This window comes from Thunnus thynnus, chromosome 2, assembly GCF_963924715.1.
Source record: "Thunnus thynnus chromosome 2, fThuThy2.1, whole genome shotgun sequence".
Classification (NCBI taxonomy): domain Eukaryota; kingdom Metazoa; phylum Chordata; class Actinopteri; order Scombriformes; family Scombridae; genus Thunnus; species Thunnus thynnus.
Window position 1 is genome coordinate 25,073,496 of NC_089518.1, and position 15,634 is coordinate 25,089,129.

At 40.9% G+C, this 15,634-nt stretch overlaps 1 protein-coding gene across 2 annotated transcripts in view; it reads right to left on the bottom strand.

The window, feature by feature from the left end:
* LOC137198573 (3',5'-cyclic-AMP phosphodiesterase 4D) overlaps nt 1-9,585 on the bottom strand; it is an 87,926-nt gene extending 78,341 nt beyond the window's left edge. For both annotated transcript variants that reach the window (XM_067612435.1, XM_067612439.1), the window contains exon 1: nt 9,436-9,585. The gene's annotated coding sequence lies outside the window, so the exon portion shown is untranslated. The remainder of the gene's footprint in view (nt 1-9,435) is intronic.
* Nucleotides 9,586-15,634: the final 6,049 nt, after the last annotated feature.

Here is a 15,634-nt window from a genome sequence, read left to right on the forward strand (position 1 = left end):
GTCCCGCTTGGAAATTTGTGATATAATCATCCAGACTTTAACTCCTAAATATCAAACATGTTTGAAATTATCGGGGCGGCCCCGATGAGTCTGTGAGCAGTTCTGGAGCTTTAAGATTGGATCTGTAAGCCCCTCACTTTACCAGATAATCTGGGCCAAACATCAGTACCGACCAAGGTCCCAGACCAGATTTCTCCTGCAATTGTTGGGAGGGGTCAGTCAGGGATAAATTGGCCCAAAACTCCTACATCTAGCCTTTTGTCAAACTGTTACCAAGACATCTTTCATCTACTCCCTAGATACCCTTGTTGGAGCATTATCGGTAGGTACTCTTTTTTTATCATCTCTGTTTTGTGATTGTTAATTTGTGATTTGTTGATTTAATTTTCTGCTAACCAAGCTAGCCTTCTTGTGTCTTTGCATTGACTTTGTATGAAATTGCGCCACGCAAAAAATTGGCTTTTAGTTCTGTCAACAACATAAGTTAATTTACTGTTGGGATATATGTATGTATTTTTCGATTCTCTTTTTACCTTTACTGTTGTGTGTGTGTACTTCCTATGGATTTAGTGTTGATCTTTCACTAGTGATACTTTGTTTCTTCGTGGCATGAGAGGGACATAACAAATTTGAAGTTTGATGTTTTGTACAGATATTCATGTCCTAGTCAGTAAATGTCATCCCCACCGGATGACATTTACTGACTTTGGTGATCCCCTAGTGGCTCCAGCAGGTCAAAGTTTTCACATATTCAGTAAAATATCTAAAATTATGTTCAGACATTCCTGGTATCCAGACGATGAATCTTAATTACTCTGGTGATCCCCCGGATATTCCTCTAACGCAACCATAACATTAATAGTTTTGGGTGAAGTATCTGAACCGCTGTTGGATGGACTGCCATGAAATTCGGTTCAAACATTAACTTTTCCATGATGTATTGTGGTAAATTTGTAATAACTTTGATAAGTCTAATAATGCTTTGGCTTATGACCAAATACCTCAAAACTAAAATGACACCCTCGTCAGCCTCAGCTGTACTATCTGTTTATTGCTAATTAGCAAATAATATAAAAACAAAAATAATTACAAAGTAAAATTCCTTAAGTGTGCAAGAAAACAGTTATGAAACAAAACTAATACTTCAAGCTGGCCCCGTAACCCGATCCTCATGCTCCACCCTACCCCACCCCAAAATGTATCTCTTCCAGTAATATGATGTAATGACTATCATTTGATTTACTGTCAACTACTGTTTTTTACAGTTTAACAGTTGCTGCCAGTAAAGATTTCAAATGCCTGCTGCATAGATGTGCACCTACACTCACACTGAGGCTCCTCTCTTGCCATGTTTTTGATTAACATCCACCTTCCTATTTGGAAAAAGAAACCATGACTCCATAATCTTTTTCATTTTAAAGGAGATGATATAAAACCTATTGCAAACTTGATAGAATCGTATTCCAGCATGAAGGCACAAATTTGCGGTTAAAATCAGCTGAGCTGTCCTGAAACATATGGCTAACAGAAATGATGGTGCATGTAGTGAATGTTTTTACCAGTGGACGAGCCTCCTCCCCTGGGCGGGTTATGTGACCATAACACTGGGTTGAGGTAAGCAAAGCAGACAAACCAATCAGTTGAGCAAATGACTGCCAAAACTTTTATGCTCTGAGGTGATTTGTTCTCTCTGACTTCTTGTCATGTTATATAAGGAAGGCCCACCCTCTGAGGCACACTTTGGTCTCAGATTATTTGAGGAGAGCAAGAAAGCTGATTACATATTTGTAATCTTATTTTTATATAAACATTTCTAGTGGCAGAAATTCAAAGAGAGTAAGGCTGATTCCTCCAGTCAACCCCTGCGATGACCAGATCTGCCTGTTTGAAATAACAGCAAACCGCAGTGAAACGTTGGCATCTTGTCTACATAATAACAGACGACCATAAAACCAAATATTTTCCAGCAGATATGCTTACCCAATTTGTGCATCTAGAGAAAATATTTCCCATTAATTAGGGCTGAGCAAGATAGTGAGTCAAAGTAAAATAGCAGAACAGATTCATCATAAATTCTTGATTCCCCTCAGTTATTTAAACTATGGTATTGGTGCATATAATGAAAAGATAGCCATTATTTTACTCTGGGTTTTGTCAACAAGTCAGTGCTATAGTGCACTAGATCTCACAAAAGCTCATTCAGTAGAAATGTCCATTACAGATGATTTTAGTATGCAGCAAAGAACACAGTTCATATGCAGTCAGTAAAATAATGTATGTAATATATCCATTAAATTAGATTCGGTACAAAGCGTTGCAATTGTGTAACTCAAAAATTTGTTTAATCGATTTATGAGACAGCCGAGTGCAAAGCCATTTTTATACTACAGATCAACATGTTATGAGATATGAGATTAATTTAGGTCTGCCCGAGGCTTGTGAGACAAAATCCTTCGATGGTCACGTGGAATTAGACCCTGAGACTTCACTGAATATTCTTCCACCCACTGTGGTGAGAGAAACAGAGTAGGAGTGAGAAAGCAAAATAGGGAGTGACGTTTTACTAAATAAGGCAAAAATGAGCAAACAAATGAAACCTTGAATAAGAGTAAAGTAATAACTGCACATATGACCGGAACATATAGTGTTTCTGTGTGCAGTCTCGTCTCTCATCTGTGTATGGATAAATAACAGAGAAATGGGATTATGAGGAGGATAAGAATGTGATGAGAAATGGAGATAACAGTAAGTGATAATGAGCTATTATTTGGACTGTACTATAACAACAAGATTGTGTTGCATTTGTATTTCGTCTCCCTAATTTAAAAATGATTGTGTACAAAACATTTTGATAGCAAATTGAATATAAATTATACTTTATTATTTCAGTCAGCCACTTGTATGGAATGGATTTATTATGTGAATAAAGAGTACAAATAGAGTTGATATTTGGCGTCTAGGCTCTGATCTCATCACTCCTCCCATACACCACCGCCAGAATTTGGGGAGTGACCATAATTAACTTCGCCTCAAAACCTGTATTAGATACAGAGCCAGATGTTAGCTGTTTCATAGGATTTACTATTTGTCGACCCGGCACCAGGCACCATATATCAACTCCTCAACAAAGCATCGTAGAGCATATACTATCTAGTTAAGGCTGGATTACCAACTAGGTTACTACTCTGGGGCCTCAGACTGTCAGGGGCCCTGAAGGCTCCAGGTTGTGGTGTTTGTGGTAATTTGAATAATTGTAAAGTTGCTTGATAATACTCTATGCACCATTAAAACAACAATATAAACTGAAATGACAGCAGGCTTAGAGTGACGCCTGCATTATTTCATAATCTTGTAGCCCCGTCTTCTGGAGAGGCCTTGAGCTTAAATGAAGTTTTAAAGCCTCCATATTATCTCTGTTTATCCCATGTCAGCATACATATTCCTAAATATATGTGTGTTTAATAAAGTTACCACACACTAATTACTAATTTACAAAATGCACAGAAAGGGGAGAAATGGGGGGGTTTATGAGGGCCCACAGCTCATTTTTGCCCTGGTGCTCCCTTGAGAGTAATTTCTGCCATGTGTCAGATGAATTGAGATGGATTGAACCAAAAATTGACCTAGTATGCAACATCTGGCTAAGACACATTATCTATACAGCAGATAATTCTTAACATGTGTTGTAAACCCACAAAAATGCATGGCTCAGAGCATACGGTCACTTCATATGAAATATTATAGTATTAATAAGTTGGAAGACCTTCACTGCATAAAATCTAAGTTTCAATTATGAGTTCAACTGGGTGTAGCAGCAACATAATCCATAAAACTGAGCAGTTTGGGTATAAATGATGTAATAAAATGATGTAAAACTCTTGCTTTTGAGTTGACTATATTTCTTTAATGACAAGCTGAATATTGTGGAGGAAACATGAACGTAACTTTGTTTGACAAAAGCCATGTTGTGTTTCCTATGAACCCAATATAACAGGGAAATAATCATGTGAATGGACTGGAGCCTATATACAATATTAGCTTCATTGTAGACCCATTTCTGCAGTGAGTCAACAGGAAACCCCCCAAAACAAGACAACAACCCTTGGAGAAATATGCTCCAAAACCAAATTAACATTTGTACAGTGATACTGCATGTTTGTTTGTTTTTGCTTTTTTTTTTTTTTTTTACCCATAAGCCATGTCAAGGACAAATTCCCATTACCTTGTGTATAAATGAATCAATGCACATACTACAAATAGGTAGACGTCATCATTAAAAAGCAGTATCTAGCAGCTGTTTTTCTTTACCTTAACCCCGACCCCATGTCATCTCTGTGATGCTAATCATAACCTAAGACTTAATACTAACAATGGAGGGTGGCACTATTGGCAACAGTAAGGCCACTGGTATACACTAACAGAAGTTCTTATTGGATGGGCAAACCATGTCTGAAGCCCCCCTGCCTTTTCCAACGTCTACATATGAAAATTGTAATTTTAACTCTGTAACTTTCCAAAACCAAAATCTGGTATTCATGCAGTTATTGGCCAGGTGTATGGAGGTGAGAAAGTAAGTAGCAGTTTGAAATTTGTGTGTACACTCTTCGTGTGTACAAATAAGTGCAACACTATGAATGCCTTCCAAAAGAGACCTTTTTTAAAGGCATATGCCATTATTCCCATATTTAAACAATTATTGCATCTTTTTCCTTTCTATGACAGCATGCTATTAAAATTTTTGTTATTGACCTGGTCAGACAACACATCATACAAGCTAGTTCTTTATGAGCATACCCCAGCCTTCATTCAAGAGAAATAGAATTCAAGACAGCAACAACAATGGAAAGCATATTGAAAACAGAGTTATTTTTCCAAAAGACTGTCCTGATGCAACGGGATTTGACTTTGGCAAGGCCAGTTTGGCAGAATAACACAGTGGATGGATCATGGCAGACAGCCTTATTGCAAAAGGTCTCAGTGAGTAGAGTACTTTACAGGTGAGTCTAGCAGAACAAGCAAAGTCTGCCTTATCAAAATATACCTGACTGAAATGCCCTTGTATTAATATATCTCAAGCCTACTGGCAAGCTGCCTCTACTGGCAAGATGCGATATACGTAGTAGATATCACTCAGAGGAAGGTGGAGGCTCAGTGTAAATATCAAGAGTTATTCCAAGCAAGTCCTTTTTGGCCCTGCTGCAGGAAAAAAGTCAAATAAACCATGTGCCACCCCTGATGTTTATTCATTTCTTCCTTGCACAAACACTAGCTGTCAAAGGCACTTAAGTCCAATTACTCTGTGGTGTGTGCTCATGCCAAGCAATGCAATCAGTTCCCAGTGAGGGACAAGTTGATATGTTACTATGCAACTCTAACCTACCGTTGGAGAAGTTGTGGTGGGACTGGAATGGTCATTAAATGCTGAATACACCTATTTTACTGTGCTACTCAATTCCTTAACAGATGGAACTTGTGCTGTTTTTTCACTATTGTATGTGTTGTACTGTCCTATTTTAATGGTAATAAGGGTAGTGTCGGACTGACATTCTGGGTGTTGTGTGTGTGTGTGTGTGTGTGTGTGTGTGTGAGAGAGAGAGAGAGAGACAGAGAGAGAGAGCATATGTGAAAAGAAGGAGTTGGGTTTCATGGAAAACATTGCCCAAGTCTGAAGAAGCACAAAGCTTTTTTGGTCTTTTGTCTATGTTTTTAAGAACAACATTACTGTGACCCAATCCAAACACAGAAAATGTCAACAGTTGTTTATGGAAAGTTTTCTGCAGCGCAGGAAAATAAAGTATTTTCTATTTGTTAAACAATGCGCCAGGATGTGCCGCATGAGAGATGACCAAAAGATGACCAGCACATACCATCACTCTCATGAGACATTATCAAACCCCCCACCCATCCCTTCCACAATCCAGCCCACGGCAGTTACAAAAACCCTAAATGTGCACCTCTAATAGTAGTGTAAACTCTTATACTCTGTTTTTTTTTTTTAAAAATGACAAACACAATGACAGGACTTCCAGTGTAACAAGGGGAAACGGAAGTACAAGTGAACACCATGTCCCAGCTGTTTCTCTCTTCTCTATTTCATCTACTCTCTCGTGTCCCTTGGAGGTCATTCTTCCTGCCTAACGCAACAAGCCATCAGTGCTGCCGCTGAGGCAGATATCCTCTCATGTATCATCATCAGCTTTGTCAGTGCCTGCTTATGTTGGTCTACATGACATCAATTAAAGGCCAAATCTGCTGCACTGCTGACCATAACAGTGTAGCTTAATAGTAAGGTGCTGTGGTGGTTCCCCGATACCATCCAGCTGTGCTGAAGGTCAGTGTTTATTGGGTTGGTTTATGGGCTCTACTGCATGGAGAGAATGTGACAAATTTTTCTTTTTTCTCTATGCTGTGTTGGACATGTCTGTGTAACTCATTTAGTATCATAGTATCATGGGATGGTCTCAAGGCATGCCTATAATACTATACTACTGCCTTTTAAGGACATGCAAAGGGAAAAGACTCCATTATAGGTTCAAAAGTCATACTTGTCCTCGGATTTAATATCAAACAGCACATCCATCACTGGATTGATGACAATACTGCCAAACATCTGGAGGCAGGGAACATCTTTTACCTAAGCAACAAACTGTTCTTGATTCCAAAAGCCTGTTTCCTGTCACTTTTAAGTTAAAAACAGATGTAAAAGTAATTGGTGAAAATAAGTTTTCTCTTTAAAAGGGCTGCACTGTTGCAATTAATCAACCAACCCAGTAAATGTAACCCAAGTTCAATAGACCAGCAAAGTCCCCAAATGACCTCCAAGAGCCCTGAGCACATAGACCTTCCTGTTCATTGTTATGAGAAAAGAGTTTCCAATAAAAAGATACTTAAATGCTTCTGGCATTGCTTGCTTATACATGTTTTTGTGTGCATCTTGTCTTTGTGTATGTATGCATATTGTGGTGCCTCTGCACAAGAGCTTTGGAGGGCTTTTGCATGCTTTTCCTTGCCAGAAAAACAGAGGAAAACAAACACTGCCTTTATTACAGTAATGAATATGCTTTGGGAAGCAAATTATATAATCTTCCATTAACTCCCACTCATAAAATGCCAAGAACGGCTCAGGGAAACCTATGACATTTGACTTTATTGGCACCAAACACAGGAGCCCCCCGCTGTTACTTGACTCCCAACCCTTCACCTCTGGAAACTTACAATAGCTTCATCACTCACTATATTACTCACATCCACTGTTGCTAACAGAACCATCAGAATACAACAAATTCTGATAAACACTTGAGTCAACATAGGCACTTCCAGTTAAGGTCTTACAGATCAGTGAAATAAATGGAAGATATGCACACACAAATACATACATATACACAACTGCTTTTATCTGCTTTCCTTCCTCTATTAATACATCAACAGCAGTGCAGATGCTTGCAGATGTCCCAGTAGGCACATAGTACATTGAGCCAAGCTCATTACTCTGCACTCCCATTCACTCACACTGGCAAAAAGCAACACTCATTCACAAAAGACACCTAGGATACAAGCACAGGTTTGTAAGCATAAAAATTTCATGCTTGCACCATAATCATTTTCTCTCATGCTGTGTGGTTTTAGAGTAGTCACTGTTGAGTCAGTGCGGCCATCCATTATTCAGCCTAATCTGACTTGCTCTGATCTCTGCACAATAGATGCTTTATCACAGAGCTCGGACTAAAGGAGGAGAGAGCGGACACCCCTATGATATAGGTCAGAGTGTCAGCTTGTGACTGCAGCCTCTATCTAAGCACTCAGGTGATGCACAGGTGAAACAATGGCCTTAGTGTGCTGCTGTCATCTCCCAGATTCATCCACGTGGAGGTGGAGTGCAGCACTGGCTGGTATATATTTGCATAGTAGAGGTCAGGTACAACACAAGGCTCCCTGTGTTTCACACTGCAATAAAAGAGTTCTGAGACAAGCAGGCTGACAGACAGGTAGGTATTTGAAACTGTAGGCTATTTCCCCTGCTTTGAAGCAACAAAGGACATGAGAGAGCAGCGTGTTCGGATACATTTTTTGTTGATGTGATATGCACAACCTTTAATGTTATGTCTTAATATCTCTTTATGAAATAAACCTCATAGCAATGCCATTTCAGTCATGGTCTCCACCTATCAGGGGTGCTGGGATGTAAGACATTAACTAGTCTTTATGTTTGTTAGCCGGTCAGCTGGCGCAACATTAAACTCTCCTGGGTTTAATTTATGAGTAATTACATGATGTAACTGTTTTGCTCACCCTTCATGTGTTCATACAAGTGAGAACACACTATAAGACAAAGCTTCCCTCCATTTATGGACTGCAACATTTGCAAAGCTTCATGCTATAGCAAGGTGCTTTGACTAGTAATTTGATAAGCATGTCTATGGAAATCAAGGGAGTTGTTCTTTGACTAAGAGGCGGAGATGATATCCGTCTTACAGGGAACTGTGGAGAGTTTCTGAGTATCGCTCTGCCACATGTGGCAGTTTAACAAGGGAAACTCTGACACATGCAAACACTTTTTCACACCCTCACATCTACACGTACAGTACATCCTCACAAACTGACAGACACATGCTAACACCTTCTGTCTACTTCTATTGTCCATTTCTGTTTTTCCCTGTTTGTCTTTCTTTCACTCTACACTTAGTGTTAGGGCTGTGGTTGTAATAACACTGAAGTAAAACACAAGGGTATTTGGTATACCTTGATTAATCTGTGTTTGCACTGGAGTTCAATATTTTGTGCCAAGAAGACATTGTAACTGCTAAGAAGATCGAAATGCTCCTGACTCTAATACGAAAAATGACTGTGTCATTTCTCGTTCCCTCTGAATTTATGTGTGACTGCAGCGCAATTTGGAGCAGGCCTATTTATAGCCGACTACCGCCACTACCACCACCACCACCCTGCAGCCTGAAAGTCACACCAGGAGATTTTGGGAGGGGAGTCCTTGAGCTCCTCTGTCAATGTGAAGCATTGCAGTGACAAGTTTGCTGATGAGGTTGGTCACTGTGAAGTCGCACTGCACCGTTCCCTCCCCTAAAGCACAAGGCTGCTGTCTGTGCATCCTTCAGACACAGAATGTAAGTACATACACTCAGTAATCCAGTGCACATACACATGTGAGTGCATGCATGCCCATGCACAAATGCATAAACACACTCATGCACACTGTATGCACACACTTGCACATGCACAAACAGAACTTCTCATTTCTGAATAAAAACTAGGGAAGTGTTGGTGATATTTTTCTGTGTGTTCACTGTATTTGTTGCTGATGTCATACTACAATGTGTTACTTTAGATTCACTAGTAACCCCACAGCTACAGCTACTGTACTACAGTTACAGTTATGAATATAGAGTCACAAGGAGAAAAAATGATAATATAAAAACTTACTTTATATATTTTTGAGAAACTTCCAGAAAGAGTTTATTTATCCACTCGTGGCTACCGTACAGTGTCGCCTGTCTCTGCTCTCTGAGAGTCCCAGTCAGCGAAACCAAAATAAACAAAAGTATCTGGTGTGCATCTCTAACACAGCAAGTCGCACTCTGCTGCTTACTGATGCTCTCTGGAATAAGGAGGGAACTCTGCTCTGAGCTCCCAGGCTCACAGCCAATCATGTCAGAGTGGTTCCTGCCTCTTGGCCAATCACGTGGCTCCCGTGCTCTGGCCTCCACCCCTCCTTCTCGTGCTGAAAGTTCCCATGGTTGTGGACAAACTCAAGACGAGAGGGAAGGGGAGGGGAGGGGAGGAGAGGAGAGGAGAGGAGAGGAGAGGAGAGGAGAGGAGAGGAGAAGAGAGGAGAGGAGAAGAGAGGTAATAAGAGTGGTTTTAAAGCAGGAAGTAGAAGGGAGAGGAGTATGACAGAGTGAGAGAAATGCTGTAGTATTTACAGTATGAGGGAATAAGAATAGAATAGTCATGGAAACATTTTCATTAGGAAAGAGAACATCAGGACTGAGGAAATTGTTATGTAAGCTTCATGGGCGCCAAATATTTTTACCCTGGTTATAGAGCTAAACAGGTTTACTCTGTTGATTTTTCAAGTAGGTTTTGCAATGGTATAAAATAGTAAAATTGTGCTTTTGCTTCATTCTTTAAGTAGAAGCCCATACCACTGATATTGATATCAGATAGGAGACATTAGGAGATTCCTTTTTGAGATGCCTAAAGACCAGAAGATGAATGACAGGTCAATGAATCTTCACAGTCATCTTCATAACTTTTTAGAATATTTTCAGGAGGAGAAATAAAGAGTGTGACATAAAAAGAAATAAAAAGCAGGAATCTGTCTTTTGCTAAGTGGCACGCTCACAGACACACTTGCAGCTTCCAGAGATGATGTGACTCTATTGCCTCAGCAACCACGGGGAATAAAACATACCCTGAGAGTAATATGAATTGCAAATGTTCTTTGTATGTGACAACACACTGACAAGACAGATATGCCTTGTATTGCAGAGCCAATGAGACTGCTGAATGTCTGCTCCCCCATGTGGCCTGACTGAAAAAACCTCTATTCATGCCTTCGTGGCAGATGATCTGTGGTGATGTATGTGAGGCCCCACCTGCACATATATACATGCATCACCACGGTCATCCCTCAGTTCAATAGCTGCTCTTCACCGAGCCCAGCCGTGCATGGGGGCAACCAAGTGTTGTACCTCGGTCCTCTCCTTCAAGTAACAGAAGTTATAGTCATAACATTTCATTCCCTCTCAGTCGATCCACTTGGTGCAACGTAGTGTGGGACATGTATTCACGCCCCACTGAGCAGCCATCGAACCAGAATCAAACCTCCAGCACTCTAGTGCATCATAGACCCAGCAGAAAGGACAGAATGAGCCACCAAAGGGGCTGTCACATCCAAATGGTAAAACCGAACAAAAGTGTTAGGTGATGACCAACTGGCAGCAGCACAGATATCACTCACAGATACCCCTTTAAACAAAGCCCATGATGTTGCCATGCCCCTGGTCAAATGTGCCCTCACACCGTGAGACAACGAAAGACCTCTGCTGTTGTAAGCTAGGGAGATAGCAATCCAGTGAGAAAGCTGCTGTTTAGACAGGGCTTTGCCCCTGGCCAGATTAGCAAAACAGACAAACAACTGGTCACACAAATGCACACTCTGAGTGTGGTCTATGTAGGTGCGTAGCACACACACAGGATACTCTGCTCCTCAGATGCAAAAGGAGGGGGACAAAAGTTCAAGAGTTCAAAAGCCATAGAGCTATAGGCTGCAGGGATAATCTTAGGCAAATACACTACATTTGGATGCAATGTAACTGTGGAGGCATCCGAAGCGAACTGGGTACAAGAGGGATGCACAGATAAAGCATGAAGGTCGCCCAATGGCTTTGAAGAAGTCAAAGCGAAAAGCAGTGCAGTCTAGTATGAGAGAAATTTCATATCTGCTGACTCAATGGGCTCAAATGACTCCCAGACTCCCTCTAAGAAGTGCATAGCAAGAGGGTGAATGCCTGGTGTCACTCCATTAAAGCCAACATGACAGGCAGATATAGCTGCCAAATAGACCTTAATCATGGAAAAGGAGAGATTCTTATCCAGCAGCTCCTGAAGGAACATCAAAACATCCACAGTAGAGTACTGAAATGGGACTACATTTTGGTCCTGACACCACTGCTTGAACGCCTGCCATTTATAGGCATATAGGCCCCTAGTGGATGATGCCCTCGCACTTTGAATCGTTGCCACCACACTTAGGGGCAGACCCTTAGCTATGAAATTGGACCTCTCAACAGGTAGGTATGCAGCTGCCACAGTTCTGGAGCATGGTGACGGAGCTCAGTGCACAAGTGGTGTCTGTCAGCACTTGGTAAATCTTCTCAAACTGAGATGCAGATAACCTGCAGTGTTTGGATGGGAGAGCTATAGGGCCATCCACACCAAGCGGCCATCCCAAGCTACAGCTGGCTAGTGCTCACGGAGGGCTCTGGCGCAAACTTGGCTAACCCCTCAACATACTCCAAGTGGTCAGCACAGTTACCATGGGGGATTTCAACCATAAGCTCTTCACCGTCGGACTGGGTCCCTCGCCTCAGAGAGGAGGGGGTCTTGCCGTGCAACGGTAGTCTTTCCCAGCACTTTCTCCACAGACGTGACCCACCGCTCCAGGGTTACAATGCCTAGACAGAGGGGACAAGACTTGTGCTGGTCCTTGTCATGCAAAGAGAAGTTGCACTCCTGAGGACAGGGGTGGACAGAAGACTTCCTCTTTGCCTGTTTAGGCTTGGTGATCATTCTTAGACACAGAGCTTGGACAAAACAAACTTAAAATTAGTGCTTGGTGGGTAGCCACACTCACCAACTGAGACTACATCCACCTAAATATGTTTTCATTTTAAAACGCTGTTTTCTCCCACCATATGAGCATTTAAGCTCATATGGTGGGCTCATATGGTTTATGATTGGGAATCGTGAGAAAGTTTCAGAGATACAGAGCATCCCCGTAACCATAGTAACAGGCTAAGCTAACTGTGTCAGTGGCTTTGTACTAGCAGCAGTCTGGATGGAGGAGCCGCTAACCAGCCTGAGAAAACTACAACTGTGGATCCCAAAAAGAAGTAAAACTACAACAGATCGATGTCTTCAGTCAGGCCATGTGGGGGTGTGATAACCCATACTATATGTGTTGTTCCAAGTAAATCAAATGAAAGTGAACAGGTTCTCTCATATTTATTTAGGCTCCAAAGCTATCAGTGGCACATACTGACGCACAAAAGCACACTCTCAGACACCTTTCTTTTTGCCCTGCAGGAAGGGACTGGAACCATGGTGCTTGGTCAAGAGAGATTCTCACCTCAGTCAAGAGGTGAATTTCATCAGCCAGGACTTTGAGCTCTTGCCTGGTTATCTAGAACATTTGGTTTTTATCTGAGATAAAAAGCAGCATGCGTAAAGCTTTGTGTGCATATTTTATTTGGACCATGATGATGGCATATGATGTATGTGTATGAGTGCAATGTGTGCTCTTTTGCGTATGGGGTAGCCAAAACTCAGAAGTGCTCATATACTTAAAGGGGCACGTCACCAATTTTATACATGATGATCAGTTTACTTATCACATGGAGTGCTACTCAGCCTCTGAAAACAGTTGTGTAATATCAAGTACTAGTTTACTCTTGATCTTGAAAAAAGTAGAAAAAAATCTCAAGGTCCACTTACTCACTTTTTTCAAGCAGTCTTTCTTAGTAGATTGAGACTGTGACAAAGTATGATTAAGTGAACCTTGAGTTAAGATTGTTCTTCATCAGACTGTTGTATCATATCTTCTGTGGGAGTTTACTAAAGTCTTGAAATTAATGTGATGATGTCATAGTGATGTCATCAGGATTACCTCAGCGTGGGGTCGAAGACTTTAGTCTTATAAGAGAAAGTCTGGATTACAACCTGGGGGCGTAGATTGAAAAACGTACAGTTTTCACAGGCAGTAAGGGTCTAATGAAAAGTCACAAGAGAATTGCATTATGGGAGATGAAGGACCCAGTGGGACGGACTAAAAGGGTATATTATGACATCTGCTGCATCCTTTTTACCCATTCTTTTTGTTTTTAGCTTTTTCTCATAAGTCCCCCAATTTAATGGAAGTGCAGCACTAAATCAGTGGAGTACCCCTTTAATGTGAATTGGACTGCAGGTCAAAGTTAGTTTAATTCAATCTATATGTGAATCTCCTCAGACATAAGGACTTGTAGGTTACAGCGCTGCTGCTTTTCTGTTTTCAAAATTTGATCACATGTTCCACAAAAAGACCATGAACAGCTTGGAGGAAAGGTAATACAGAGTGCAAAGCAGCACCTCTGTACAACACTTTGTATGGTAAACATCAGCAGTCATCAAATCAAATCAAATTACAGTGTGTACATTATGAGAGGCCCCTCTGGACAAGTGTTGCCAATTCAGCCATTTTGCCTCCCATGCTTTCTTAAATGTCTGGAACATGTTCACCTCAGGGCTCTCATTCTGACAAACAGCTGAAAACACCATATTACTCACATGGTATTTGTGTTGTTGATTCCTGTGGCTGTACACTATCCAACAGTATGTTCATGTTCATGCTGTCAAACTAAAAACGATGGCAAATAACTATAATAAAAAGGATGAACAAAGCTAAGAGAGTCCATAAAACCTCACAAAAACACTGAGGGAGATGAGATAATAGGAACTGGCATCCAGCAAATGTAACAGTGCTGTTGTTACTTTTTAGAAAAACACATGGTAATGTTCCCATTGCTTCACGAGTGAAGAGACTCGCTCGTATAAATACACTCTGAATGTAATGTACCACTTCCATCATCCAAATATTGACTAAGACCATGAACAGCTGTAGCAGCAGTCCGTTTTCACACAGTGAGTAATAGTGATAATATCTGAATCAGACTACTTTGTCAGCCCATCTCATACATGTCTGATAAAGATGGAACTGCAGATTTTAAAAGCATCCTGCATGAATGACATTACACATACACATGTATGTCCATTGAATATGAAGCCGGAGTCATGAGATGATTAGCTTAGCTTAGTTTAAAGACTGGAAACAGTGGTTAGCAGCCAGTCAAAGGTAACAAAACTTGCCTTCTATCACCGCTAAAGCTCAATAATTAACGTTACATCTTGTTTGTTTGTTACATACAAAACACAAAGTGTAGCTGAAGTTTATGTGCTAGAGGACTATTTCTTGGCTTCTCCTGTAAAATTGCATTGTCATTTTTGCTCGTTGATGTTTGTATGGATTAAACAAACGAGATATAATATGTTAATGAGTTACATTTAGAAGTGCTGGTAGGTGGACATTTTAACATTTGGACAGAACAGGCTACTTGATTCCCCCCTGTTCCCAGTCTTCATGCTATGCTAAGGTAACTGGCTGCTGGCTCCAGCTTCACATTTAACAAACAGATATGTGAGTATGGTATGATCTTCTCATCTAATGCTTGGTGATTAGCCTATTTCCTAAAATTTCAAATTATTTCTTTAACTGCTTACCAATCTTTGGCTACTTTAAACCAGCAAGCAGCCTTGATTGATAAACTAAGCTAACTGGCTTCCGGCTCCAGCTTCATATTATCCTTTAAAGTCCAACTTAGTAATGACTGTCTAAATGGTAAATTCAGTTTTATGACATGAATACAAGCAAGCAAAAGCAAGACAAGCAGGCAGGGGTACAGACAGGATAGCAGGCATGCCCTTAGGGAACATCCAGGCAAACAGGCATGCAGACAGGGATTCAGCAAAGCAAGTAAGCAGAGTGCTACTGTATGAGGCTTTCTGGCCCTAAGGCTTGTCATACTCACAGGAGTGGAAGGGTTATGCTAATACTATGCAAAGGGTGTACGCTTTATTTCCCTTTCAAATATTGGCATCAAAACATCATGCAATGGGTAAACAGCAGGAATCAGATACAGAGAACGAGTACAAATTTACATCTGTAATTTGTCAGAGCAAAGGGAACAGTTTAGAGTTTAATCCGTAAACCCTGAAGGATGTGTGGCTGAAAATCCCTTGAACACATGAAAAGTCTGAAAGCGGGCTACATAAATAGCCGTTCTTTGCTGGCTGTCCTTAAGCA